The 12,343-nt window shown below is 45.9% G+C and overlaps 1 protein-coding gene across 5 annotated transcripts in view; it reads right to left on the bottom strand.

Moving 5' to 3' along the window:
- KATNIP (katanin interacting protein) overlaps positions 1-12,343 on the bottom strand; it is a 239,203-nt gene that overhangs the window by 128,028 nt on the left and 98,832 nt on the right. The gene's annotated exons all lie outside the window — the stretch shown is intronic.

The following is a 12,343-nucleotide window of genomic DNA, read 5'->3' as shown; positions in this document are numbered from 1 at the left end:
CCATCCAGCCATCTCATCCTCTGTCGTCCCCTTCTCCTCCTGACCCCAATCCCTCCCAGCATCAGAGTCTTTTCCAATGAGTCAACTCTTCACATGAGGTGGCCAAAGTATTGGAGTTTCAGCTTTAGCATCATTCGTTCCAAAGAAATCCCAGGGCTGATCTCCTTCAGAATGGACTGGTTGAATCTCCTTGCAGTCCAAGGGACTCTCAAGAGTCTTCTCCAACACCACAGTTCAAAAGCATCAATTCTTCGGTGCTCAGCTTTCTTCACAGTCCAACTCTCACATCCATACATGACCACTGGAAAAACCATAGCCTTGACTAGACGACCTTTGTTGGCAAAGTAATGTCTCTGCTTTTGAATATGCTATCTAGGTTGGTCATAACTTTCCTTCCAAGGAGTAAGCGTCTTTGAATTTCATGGCTGCAGTCACCATCTGCAGTGATTTTGCCTTTACACTGGGACAAAAGTATACCCTGGACTGTCGGGGGAAGCCAGTGTGTTTTGTCAGTCTAGCTGTGCTCTCCCTGTAGCCTTTGTCATAATTAACATAGATGTGAGACCATGAGAAACAATCAAGTTTACGGTTGACCATAAACTTAACAGCTGTGTGGTAGGCTGAATAATGGGGCTTCCCTGGTAGCTCAGCTGGTAAAGAACCCACCTGCAATGCAGGAGACCCCAGTTTGATTCCTGGGTCAGGAAGATCCCCTGGAGAAGGGATAGGCTACCCCCTCCAGCACTCTTGCCTGGAGAATCCCATGGACAGAGGAGCCTGATGGGTTACAGTCCATGGGGAGGCAAAAAGTTGGACAAGACTGAGTGACTATGCACAGCACAGCACAGGCTGAATAATGACTCCCCAAAGATGTTAAAGTCCTTATCCCTGGACCCAGTGAATTTGTGAGGGCTCATAAAGTGAGACCATATAGAAAACTTTGATCATCTTAGAGAAATCATCCTAAAAACCTGATGATACAAATATGGACGTCAAAGATGTTGCTGGTGAGGGTTCAGGAAATAAGGAACATGTTATTGGGAACTAAAGGGCAGAAAATCCTGTTACGTGGCAGCAGAATCTTAGCCAAACTGTGTCCTATAGTTATGTGGTATGTGGAACTTTAAATGATACACTTGAATATTTAGCTGAAGAGAGTTCCAAGCAAAGAGTTAAAGATACAGTCTGGTCTCTTCTTGCTGCTTACAGTAAAATGCTAGAGGAAAGGGACAGGCTGAGAGAAGAACTGTTAAGTAAAAAGGGACTGGGATTTGATGATTTGGAAGCTCTCAGCCTATCCAGATCAGAAAAGATGCTAAAATTAGGAAATTCACTGTTAGAAAGTCCTGGGTATAAGTGACTGTGGCTCAGATGGTAAAGAATCCACCTGCACTGCGGGAGACCTGGGTTCAAACCCTGGGTTGGAAAGATCCCCTGGAGAAGGGCATGACAGCCCACTCCAGTACTTTTGCCTGGAAAATCTCCATGGGCAGAGGAGCCTGGTGGGCTACAGTCAATGGGGTTGCAAAAGTTGGACATGACTGAGTGACTGAGCACAGCATTGTTAGAAAAGCATGCTCTGGAGAAAAAATGAAGGGTGTGGCTGCACAACCTTTGGTTAAAACCTCAGAAGGATCCACAGTTTAGAGTATTCAATAAAGCTTAAGGTTCTTTGAAGAGAGGAGACATGTGACTCATGAATCCCCATAGACAGCTCAGTGGAAGCCAGGAATAGAGATAGGATTATCCAGGAAAGATCTGTGGCGGAGTCTCTTGTTCACTCTCTAGGAGTGAATCCTAGAGATATACATAGGAAATTCACGTGGTTTTTGAGAATGTCATACCAGCAGAAACACTGCCAGCTAGGACTGAATGAGAGGGAGAAAGGACAAAATAAAAGAAAGCTGTCAGACTCCCAAAATTCTACAGGCACGAAACAGGTGGATAAAACTGTGTAGCTGCAGACGCCCACTACCCTTCATGCAAGAGGAAGAATGACGCTCAGGGTGGAGCCACGGGCCCGAGGGTGGAAACCTGGGCCACAGAGAATTATTCCCATGCCTTGAAACCTAATGGAGATTGCCCCGTTGGATTTCAAAACTGCTTGGGTTTGGTGACTCTTTTTTTTGTTTTCCTCTAATTTTCTGTCTATTGTAATGACAACATCTGTAATTGTAATACTGTGCCTGAACCACCACTGTATTCTGGAGCAGATAATTCATTTCCTAGTTTACAAGTTCACAGAGGGAGAGAAATTTTGTTCTAAGAAAAGTAACACTCATAGTCTCACTCCTACACAATTTAGATGTAAATGATGAGATTTGAGAGTTTTGAGAAGATGAGACTTAGAAGATATTTTGGACTTAAGCTGGCAGTATAATGGGTTGAGACTCTGGGGACCCTTCAGATGGATGGATGTATTTTGCGTGTGGACATGAATCTTTCGGGGCCAGAGGGCAGACTGTTGTGGGCCCCAAAGATGTCCATGTTCTCATCCCCTGGATGGTGAATATCACCTTATGTGGCAAACAAACTTCGCAGATGTGATCAAGTTAATGAACTTGAGATGGGGGAGATTATCTTGGATATTCAGGGAGGGTCTATGTAATCCCAAGGGTCCTACTAAGAGGAGGCAGGAAGATCAGCATCAGAAGGAGAAGATATAAGGATGGAAGCAGAGGTTAAGAAGGAAAGAAGATGCTACACTGCTGGCCCAAAAGGAAGAAAGGGCACAAGCCAAGGAATGTAGGTGGCCTCTAGAAGCTGGAAAAAGCAAGGGAATAGATTCTCCCCTAGAGCTTCTAGAAAGAACATAGGTCTGAAGATGTCTTGACTTTAGACCAGTGAAGCTGAATTTGGACTTCTGAGCTCCATGACTTAAAGTAAACCACGAAGTTTGTGCTAAGTTGTTAACAATAGCAATAGGAAACTTTTTTTTTTTTGGCAATGCCACGAGACTTGAGGGACTTTAGATTCCCAATCACTTGACCAGAAGGTGGCCTGGTAGCCAGACGGTTAAGAATCCACCTGCAATGCAGGAGACCCGGGTTCCATCCCTGGGTCGGGAAGATCCCTGGAGAAAGGAATAGCTATCCACTTTAGCATTCTTGCCTGGAGAATTTTGTGGACAGAGGAGCCTGGTGGGCTTCATGGGGTCGAGTTGCAAAGAGTTGCAAAGAGTCAGACGCGACTGAGTGACTAACACTTTCACTTTTTACAATTTCCCAACCCCTGGGCAGCGAAAGCACCAAATCCTAACCATTGGACCACCAGGGAATTTCCCAGGACGCTAATACAGCTACCTACCTCTTACACCTCTCTTCCTCCCACCCTGCCCAATGTATCAGTGATATTTATTGAACAAATAGAACACTGCCTGGCACATAGTAGATGCTTGACAAATATTTGCCGAATGACTAATTTATGCCAATGACTGGGGAGGGGTGGAGAGCACCCACCTGCCTGGGCACTGACAACAGTGATGTGGCTCATGGCAAGTCACTTAACTTCCCTCATCTGCATTTTGATGTCCCTAAAAAATGAGCTACAAAATGCTGACCTCGCTGAACCGTTCTATTAAAGAAGTGATGTGAACTGTGGATGATTCTGCCCCCCAGGGGATATTTGGCAATGACTGGAGATGTTTTTGGTTGGAACTAGGGGAAGGGAGTGCTAGAGGCAACTGGTAGGTAAAGCTGCTAAATGGGGATGCCGCTGAACACCCTAGAATGTACACGACAGTTCCCACAACAAAGACTGATGTGGTCAACGTCAGTGGTGGTGTGACTGGAAAAGCCTATGTGAAAGGGAGCACGTATTTACCAAAGGCATTTAAAAAGACAATAACAAGGTCTTCTAATTGAGTGTATTGACATGATCCATGCAACCCGCCTGGATGCCAGACTGAGGTCGTGGCTCGTGTCTTCAAAGTCTGATCGCAGTGGGCCATTGGAGGACAGAGTTACTGCTCCTCCACAGGGAAACATGAGTTCCTGGGTGACCTGCTGATTAACAGCAGAGGCACTAACTGTAAATCAGTAATCCTTTACAGCGGAATAATGCTCTGCACTTTACAAAACAGTTTCAACTCCTCCTCTCATTTGATCCTCACAATAACCCTGCAAGATAGGTGGGTGGGGTGAAAGTTGCCCTAATGATAACGTGAACTCCTGTTACCACGGGATGAGGAATTGGCTCCTGTTCTTAGCCCACTCTCTTCCCAATCTCAGATGGGGTCATCTTCAGTGTTATGTTCTGCCGAGGTGAAGGCAAGGCTGAGTGAGAAAACAGAGGGCAAACTCCTTGGGACTTCCCTGGTGGCCCAGTGGCAAAGACTTCCTGCTCCCAAATGCAGGGGGCCTGGGTTCAATCCCTGGTCAGGAACTAGATCCCACATGTTGCAACCAAGAGTCTGCGTGATATAACTGAAAATCCCACATGCCACAGTGAAGATCGAAGATCCCACGTACCACAGCTAATACCCGTGTACCGCAACTAAGACCCAGCACAGCCAAACAAACAAACAAGTATTAAAAACAAACAAACAGTGGGTGACCCCTCTTTCTGCCTCCTTAGTATTCTCATCCAGTTATGTGGGTCAAAATGATTAAATGGGTGCCAGCAAACTGGGAGATTCCTAGCTGGGAGACTGCTGCGTCTTCCAGGAAATCTTGATCAGTCCCAGGGCCCAGAATCCTGCCTACTAATGTCTAAGGCTGAGGAGAGCCATCCATCATCCACTCCAGTTCCAGGAAATATTTGGATGGGACATTAGGATTGAGCTTCCCTGGTGGCTCCAATGGTAAAGAATCCTCTTGCAACGCAGGAGACTAAGGTTCAGTCCCTGGGTTGGGAAGGTCCCCTGGAGAAGGAAATGGCAACCCACTCCAGTATTCTTGCCTCGAGAATCCCATGGACAGAGGAGCATGGTACAGAGTCGGACACAACTGGGCGACTAACCCTTAGGATTCTAGAACCCACGCCAGCTGAGCAGGTTCCCTCCAGCTTCTTCATCGCCTTCACTGGGTGGCAACATCATAGTTTAAGTGACTGAATTTCTGGAGTCCCCCCAAGTTGGCAAACTGAGGTCTATAACCTTCAAGCAGGTCCAACCTGTCACAATGATTAGATGGCAGAGTCATGACGTGTGCGCTCAAGCCCTGATCTCTACTCCTTCTAGATTATCCAACTATAAAACAGACTCACTTTCATGGTCCAACCACGGGCGAAGAAGATGCAGCCACTATCACCATCTTTTCATTTCCGCATATAGGCGTGCTACACTAAGGGCTGAGGTAATGGTGGGGAGTAAGCAAAAGGAAAGTGAGAGTGTTGGTCGTTCAGTCATGTCCTACTCTTTGCAACCCCATGGACTGTAGCCCGCTAGGCTCCTCTGTCCATGGAATTTCCCAGGCAAGAATACTGGAGTGGGCTGCCATTCCCTTCTCCAGGGGATCTTCCTGATCCAGGGATCGAACCTGGGTCTCTTGCATTGCAGGCAGATTCATAACCGTCTGAGCCACCAGAGAAGCAAGATGGCAAAGGCTCAGACAATCAACGCATAAAGAAAAAGAAACAGGGGACTTCCCTGGTGCTCCCAGTGCAGGGGGCCTGGGTTCAGTCTCTGGTGAGGGAACTAGATTCTGCATGTCCCAACGGAAGTTCATTCATGCCACGGTGAAGACTGAAGATCCTGTGTGCCATAACTAAGACCTGGCACAGATAGATAAATATTTTTTTAATTAAAAAAAAATCACTACGGCTCTTGGATGCCAAGTGGATTCTGAGAGGTGGGTCAGGATGAATGCAGGGCAGACAGTTGCAGGTAAAGAGGAAGGTGGTGGCAGAAGTGGGGATGGGAGAGGCATTTTTGAGATGTATTTTGGAGGCCGAGACACAGGAATGCTAACTAGAAATGAACCACGTGCATACCTTTCACTGCCGTCCGTCTAGAAATTTATCCTTCAGCCTTCAGCAGCAAAGACTGTTGAGGTGTCATTTATAATAGAGAATGATCTGCATATTCATCTGTCAGAGATGGGTTACATTACTAATAGAGCAGGTGTCCATGGAGCTCCAGGCAGCCCTTACAGAGAATAAGGCAGATCTTATGTGCTTATTCAGAAAAAAAAAACAGGTTTAAGTAAAAGAAGCACGTTGATAAATGTACCTATAAACCTGATTTTTAAAATAATTATCATATTTGTACGTATGAAAGTGAAAGTGTTAGTCTTCCAGTCGTGTCCAATTCTTTGCAACCCCATGGACTGTAACCCGCCAGGGCTTCTCTGTCCATGGGATTCTCCAGGCAAGAAAATACTGGAGTGGGTAGCCTTTCCCTTCTCCAGGGGATCTTCCTGACCCAGGGATTGAACCCTGGTCTCCTGCATTGCAGGTGGATTCTTTACGATCTGAGCCACATACACATAGGCATACAGAAAGCCTGGAAAAATCAACATCAAACTATTAACAACATTCTTCATTGGGGGTGGCATTATGGGAGATTTGTTTTACTTAAATGTTTTACCTTAAATGGCAATTAATTTTTATTTATATATTTTTGGCCGCGCTGGGTCTTCATTGCCGTGCTCAGGCTTCTCACTGAGGCGGCCTTGCTTGTTGCAGAGCACAGGCTGTAGATGTGCAGGCTCGGTAGTTGGGGCTCTCGGGCAGGTTGCCCCGCAGCACGAGGAATCTTCTCAGATCAGGGATCAAACCCATGTCCTCAGCAATGGCCGGTGGATTCTAATTCACTGTACCACCAGGGAAGCCTAGTTTTACTTAATTTTTCATTGTAAGCATTGTTCTCAATTTTATAAATAGGAAAAAAAATAGGTATTTACATTTACATTTAAATCCTGCTCCTTCCTCCTGAAACTAAATTCCCTATAGGAGTGGTAGGAACAGTGGTGTGGAGGACCCTCAACAGTCAGTTGTCTGAAAAGTCCCTGATCTCTAGCCCTGGGACATCTTCTCTCTGAAACAGTGATTCAGAAATGGGTGAGCAGTAGCACTTGACACCATCAGATGATGGAACAGCCTGACTTCCTGTATCCAATAGACAGTGGTCCAGATTCGAGAGGAACAGCATCATCAGTCTTAACAGGAAGAAACTGGCCGTGTGGAGTTGGTGATGGACAGGGAGACCTGGCATGCTGCAGTCCATGGAATTGCAAAGAGTCACACACGACTGAGTGACTGAACTGAACTGAACTGAAATATACCACTCACAAGTCCTTCTCAGGAAGAACCTCCAGAGGACAAGATCCAAACAAAGAAAAGTAAAGTCAAAATAAAGAACATGGGGGCTTCCCTGGTGGTCCGGTGGTCAAGAATCCGCCTTGCAAGGCAAAGGACACTGGTTTGACCCTGGTCAGGGAAGATCCCACATGACTCAGGGCAACTGAGCCCGGGTGCCCATGCTCTAGAGTCTGTGCTCTGCTATAAGAGAAGTCACCACAGTGAGAAGCCCTCTAACCGCTACTCGCTGTTAGGGGGGTACTCGCTGCAACTAGAAAAAGCCCTTGCATAGCAATGAAGACCCAGTGCAGCCAAAAATAAATGAATAAACATTAAAAAAAACACACACACAGACCAGTAGACGCTGTGATGAAAGGTCTAATAGTGAATACTGATGCCGTTTAGTGATTAAAGAAATACAGGGGACCCTTGAACAACACAAGGGGTTGGGGTGCTGACCCCCCAAGGGGTTGAAAATCCATGTACTGCTCTCTCTGCCTCAAAAGCAAAGGAATTGATCAATGGCTTGCCCAAGAGCAGGAAGCTGAAGCAGTCTGGATAGATAAGGACTCAAATCCTAGTTCTTTTAATTCCACATATTGTGATCTATAATGGAGCATAAACTCTTCCCTATATTTACAGATCTATAAAACAAAAATATAAGAACTGCATTTATTTTTTTTTAAAAGTCTGTGTACAAGTGGACTCATGCAGTTCAAACCCATGTTGTTTAAAGGTCAACTGTATTAGACAATCATGCGTATGCAGGTCACGAAACGTAACACTCTAAGCCTAAGCTCTTAGCTAAGCTCACAGAACTGGAAGAGGGCAGGCAGTGTGGGAGTACCCTGGCATCATTTCCATAGCAGATGAGTCAGTTCAAATCCATCTTGAGTGGAAACAACAGAGTTTTTTAAAAATGGCAACTCTGGCCTCTTAATATTTTGTTCATAATTTATTAAACTGATGGGATATTTTAAGAAATCTTACTTGTGATAAAGAAATCTAAATTTCAATCATCCCTTCTGTTTCACTTTGGTTTTGCTCCTTTTAAATTAACTCAAATTTAAATGCCATAATTGTATTTACTATGTATATACACATATATAGTAAATATATATATGTATTATACATAAAAGGAGCCTAGATTCTGTATGGCTGCCATCTTCTTCACAAAGGAAAATAACACATTTGCTCACACTGAAAGAGCAAAATTTAGGAACCTAGGCCCTTATAATGCCCATGTGATCGAAAACCATCTGTTCGAGGGGCAAAGGGGAGCTGAACTAAGTAGCCACATTCCCTCGAGAAAGTTATTCAAACCCTTTCCATCTGGAAAGATGAGGACCTTGGGCTGGTGGCTTTGAAAGCCAACCTGCCGACACTTCAAAGGGATACCACGCTGGGCCATCTACCAGTGGCTTTGAAGCTATCATCCCGAAATGCCTCTGTGAAAACTTACTTTACAGCTTTGCTTCAAAACCCTGTTATATGCAATTTCAATGCTCAGCCCTTAAAATGTTCAGTTCAAGCCCTTTCAAAAGAAAGTCTTCTGCATGGAGGCCAGCTGCAAACACCACAGATGGAAAGCAGATGACGGGGCGGTATACAAATTGGCCTCCTTGCTGGAGAGCCAGGGAGGAGATGGAGGGAAGGAAGCATGCTGGACCAGGGGCTAAAATGCAGCTGAGGTTTGATGGTCAGTGGATTAGTGCCTTACATTCCTGGTCTTCTCTCTTTTCTGTTGGGCTAGGAAAAGAGCAAAACCAGACATGTCACCATAACACACAAAATGTCTGCAACAGTCATGTGTGCGTGTGTGTGCTAGTAGTGCACGCGTGCGTGCTAGGTCACTTCAGTCGTGTTCCACTCTTCGAGATCCCATGGACTGTAGCCCACCAGGCTCCTCTGTCCATGGGATTTTTCAGGCAAGAATACTGAGGGTTACCATTTCCTCTTCTGGGGGATCTTCCCCACCCAGGGATCGAACCCGTGTCTCTTACATCTCCTACATTGGCAGGCAGGTTCTTTACCACTAATGCCACCTGGGAAGCTCCTGCAATAGTAGCAACAGCAACTATAATATCAACATCAACCTGCCAATTACAAAGCCTTTGCCACATATCAGGCACCAAGCTAGCCCTTCTATGAGCCTCATCTCCCTGCAGTCTCCCACCATCCCTGTGTGAGGGTGTTCTTAACTTTTTTTTTTTTTTTTTAATTTTTGGCCACACTGGGGGGCATGCGGGATCTTAGTTCCCCTAACCAGAGATCAAATCCATGCCCCCTGCAGTGGAAGCAGAGTCTTAACCACTGGACTGCCAGGGAAATCCTAGGTATCCTTATCTTACAGTCTCGGTTCACTTACATAGCAGTCCAAGGTCATGAGGCTATAAAGGGCAGAGCCAGAGGTTTGGATGAAAGATTGTCTGTCTCAAAAGTCCAGGTTTTTCATCCCGTGCCCACATTTATTCCCTGCCTGGCACCAGTGCCTTGGAAGCCAGTGGTCTCGAGAGTGAGATGAAAGTCAGGTTCTCTGTGATCGTCCATTGGTTTACATGAAATTTATCACATCTGCCTGTAAGAGCTTTCGATACAAAGCTGCCGTGAGGCCACTACACGTGTTAAAGCGTGTGTTCGGTGTTAGCAGATGAAGCATTAAATCTGTAACTACAGTTAGAAAGGGGAACAGCTCAGTCTAAGTTCTGGGCGTGGGTTCTGGGCCCGACTCCAGTCACCCTGTGTCCCCAGGCACGTCTCAAGCCCCTAGCTCTCATGTGAGAAAAACTGCCCTGACAATCTGACAAGGTTGTGGAAGGGATGCAATGAGATAATAGCTATGAATTAGTGTTTCATGATTGCTGTAACAGAGGTCTAGATTTTACAGAAAATTTAACATTGAGATGACAGCATATTCTTTTTTCTTTCTCAGACCCTATTGACACTGCCGACAAGAAGATCAGATGTTTAGACCATGAAGCCACACTGGATACTTTAAGACGGTCCTCAAGAGGCAGCAGCAGTCTCTGGGGAGGAGGTCACAGATGCACACTGAACCCCTCATCTCTTATTTGATTGGCAATTTTATAAAACTGGAATTCATGTGCACGGTTAGTTGCAATAGTTTCCAGTAACTCCTACTGTTTGATATGAACCATTTTACAGATATTAAACTACCCGGAAATGATGTTTACCCCACAGGAAGGGGTTAATTAACTAATTTGTCCTCCCTTTCATTCATTTCTTGTTGAATATATGTGTCCCCATAAGCAGGTCTGATTGCTAAGTGCTAGGGACAGAGTGATGAATAAGACAGTGTCCCTGCTCTCATGAAATTTATAATCTGGCAACAAAGACAGCTATTCCATAAGAAATTACAAGCATAACGAGTGTCAGGAACACACGTCTGAGGCTTACCAATCTACACCTCAAGCCTGGTGGCATCTAGACCACAAACTTACCAGAATTAAGTGACGAGCTCTAATTTCAGGGTCCCTACTGTGTATTTTTAAATCACATTTCCTTACATCAATTTTCACAGAACTATGGCTAGAAAAATTTGAGTTTTATACTCACGCGTCAGTTACCGGTGCAGTTTTTGCTCTTCTGCTACTTTCTTACACACCCCTCCCCCATCAACCTTGGATTTACTTTCACTGATTTCCATTCAAAGATAAATTGATGTTTGAAGCCCTTCCCCCAGACTTCCAGTCTCAAATGTCCACTATTATGAAGGGGAAAGCCATCCTCATCTGAGGGCGTGGAGTGATGTAAAAGAAAGAGCACAGACTCAGGAAGCAGACGGGTACCATTTCCTGGCTGTGATGCCCTGGGCCAACCCTGTGGCATCAGTGTGCTGTGGACGCCTCACCTGAGCCTGCCCAGAGCAGGGGTGGGGGGAGGGTGGCTGAAAGATCATGAGAAGGACACTGTATAGGGATGGCGGGATAGAGACCAAACAAGCCACAATGCTGCTAGAAATTCTGGGGAATTCCTGAAAGGCAAGAAAGCAGAGATTACACTTAGGAAGCAGTAAAAGCAGAGGAAACGACAGACTAAAACAAGGGCAGTAAAATTTTCCATAGAAGGAACTGTGTGTGTGTGTGTGTGTGTGCGTGCGTGTGTGTGTGTGTGCATGCATGTGTGTGTGTGTGCGCATGTGTGTGTGTGTGTGTGCGCGCGCACACAAAGCAAGTCCAGAGTCAAGGTGGAGTGAGAGGAAGTCCTGGAGCATTCACGGGGGCCTGCTCCTAGGGCTGGTGGCCCCTCCCCAGCTGTATTAAGTTGAGAGATGTTCACCTGCAGGCTGATGCCGGAATGCAGGCACTGGGGCAGGAAGGCAGGGCAATGCCCCAGTAGGTCTTTGTCCCCAAGGTAGCCTAGGAGCTCCCATTCCTGGAAGGGGGACTAAGGCACACAGCTTCCAGGAGTGTGTTGTGCCCCAGCCAACATCAGGGTCAGGTTACACCGAATGGAACAGGCAGAAGAAGAAGGATTCTCAGATACAAAGATGAGCAGACAACCAAGAATGACCAGACATTTATCCAAATCCTGAAGATTGGCACAAGATAAAACTTACCAAAAGAATATCCAATGAAGGAAAGTTAATAGAGTAAGTAGAGGAAAGGGCTTTCCTAGTGGTGCAGTGGATAAGAACCCGCCTGCCAATGCAGGGGACATGGGTTCCTTCCCAGGTCTGGGAAGATTTCATGTGCGGCATAGCAGCTACGCCCTAGGGCCCATGCTCCGCAACAAGAGAAGCCACCGCAATGAGAAGTCTGAACACCACAACAGAAAGTAGCCCCCACTTGCTGAAACTAGAGAAAGCAACGAAGACCCAGTGCAGCCAAAAGTAAATTAATTTTTAAAAAAGGAATAAAGGAAGACTTTAGAATACTGACAATTAATGTCCCTGGAGAGATTTAAGAGGACATTTCGTCCACGAAAAAGAAACAACTAGAGATCTTGGGCTTCCTAGGTGGCGCTAGTGGTAAAGAACTTGCCTGCCAATGCAGGAGATGGAAGAGATGCCTGTTTGATTCCTGGGTGGGAAATATCTCCTGGAGGCGGGCATGGCAACCCACTCCAGTATTCTTGCCTGGAG

This window comes from Bos taurus, chromosome 25 (genome assembly GCF_002263795.3).
Source record: "Bos taurus isolate L1 Dominette 01449 registration number 42190680 breed Hereford chromosome 25, ARS-UCD2.0, whole genome shotgun sequence".
NCBI classification, from domain to species: domain Eukaryota; kingdom Metazoa; phylum Chordata; class Mammalia; order Artiodactyla; family Bovidae; genus Bos; species Bos taurus.
This window is presented reverse-complemented; position numbering and strand designations above follow the sequence as displayed.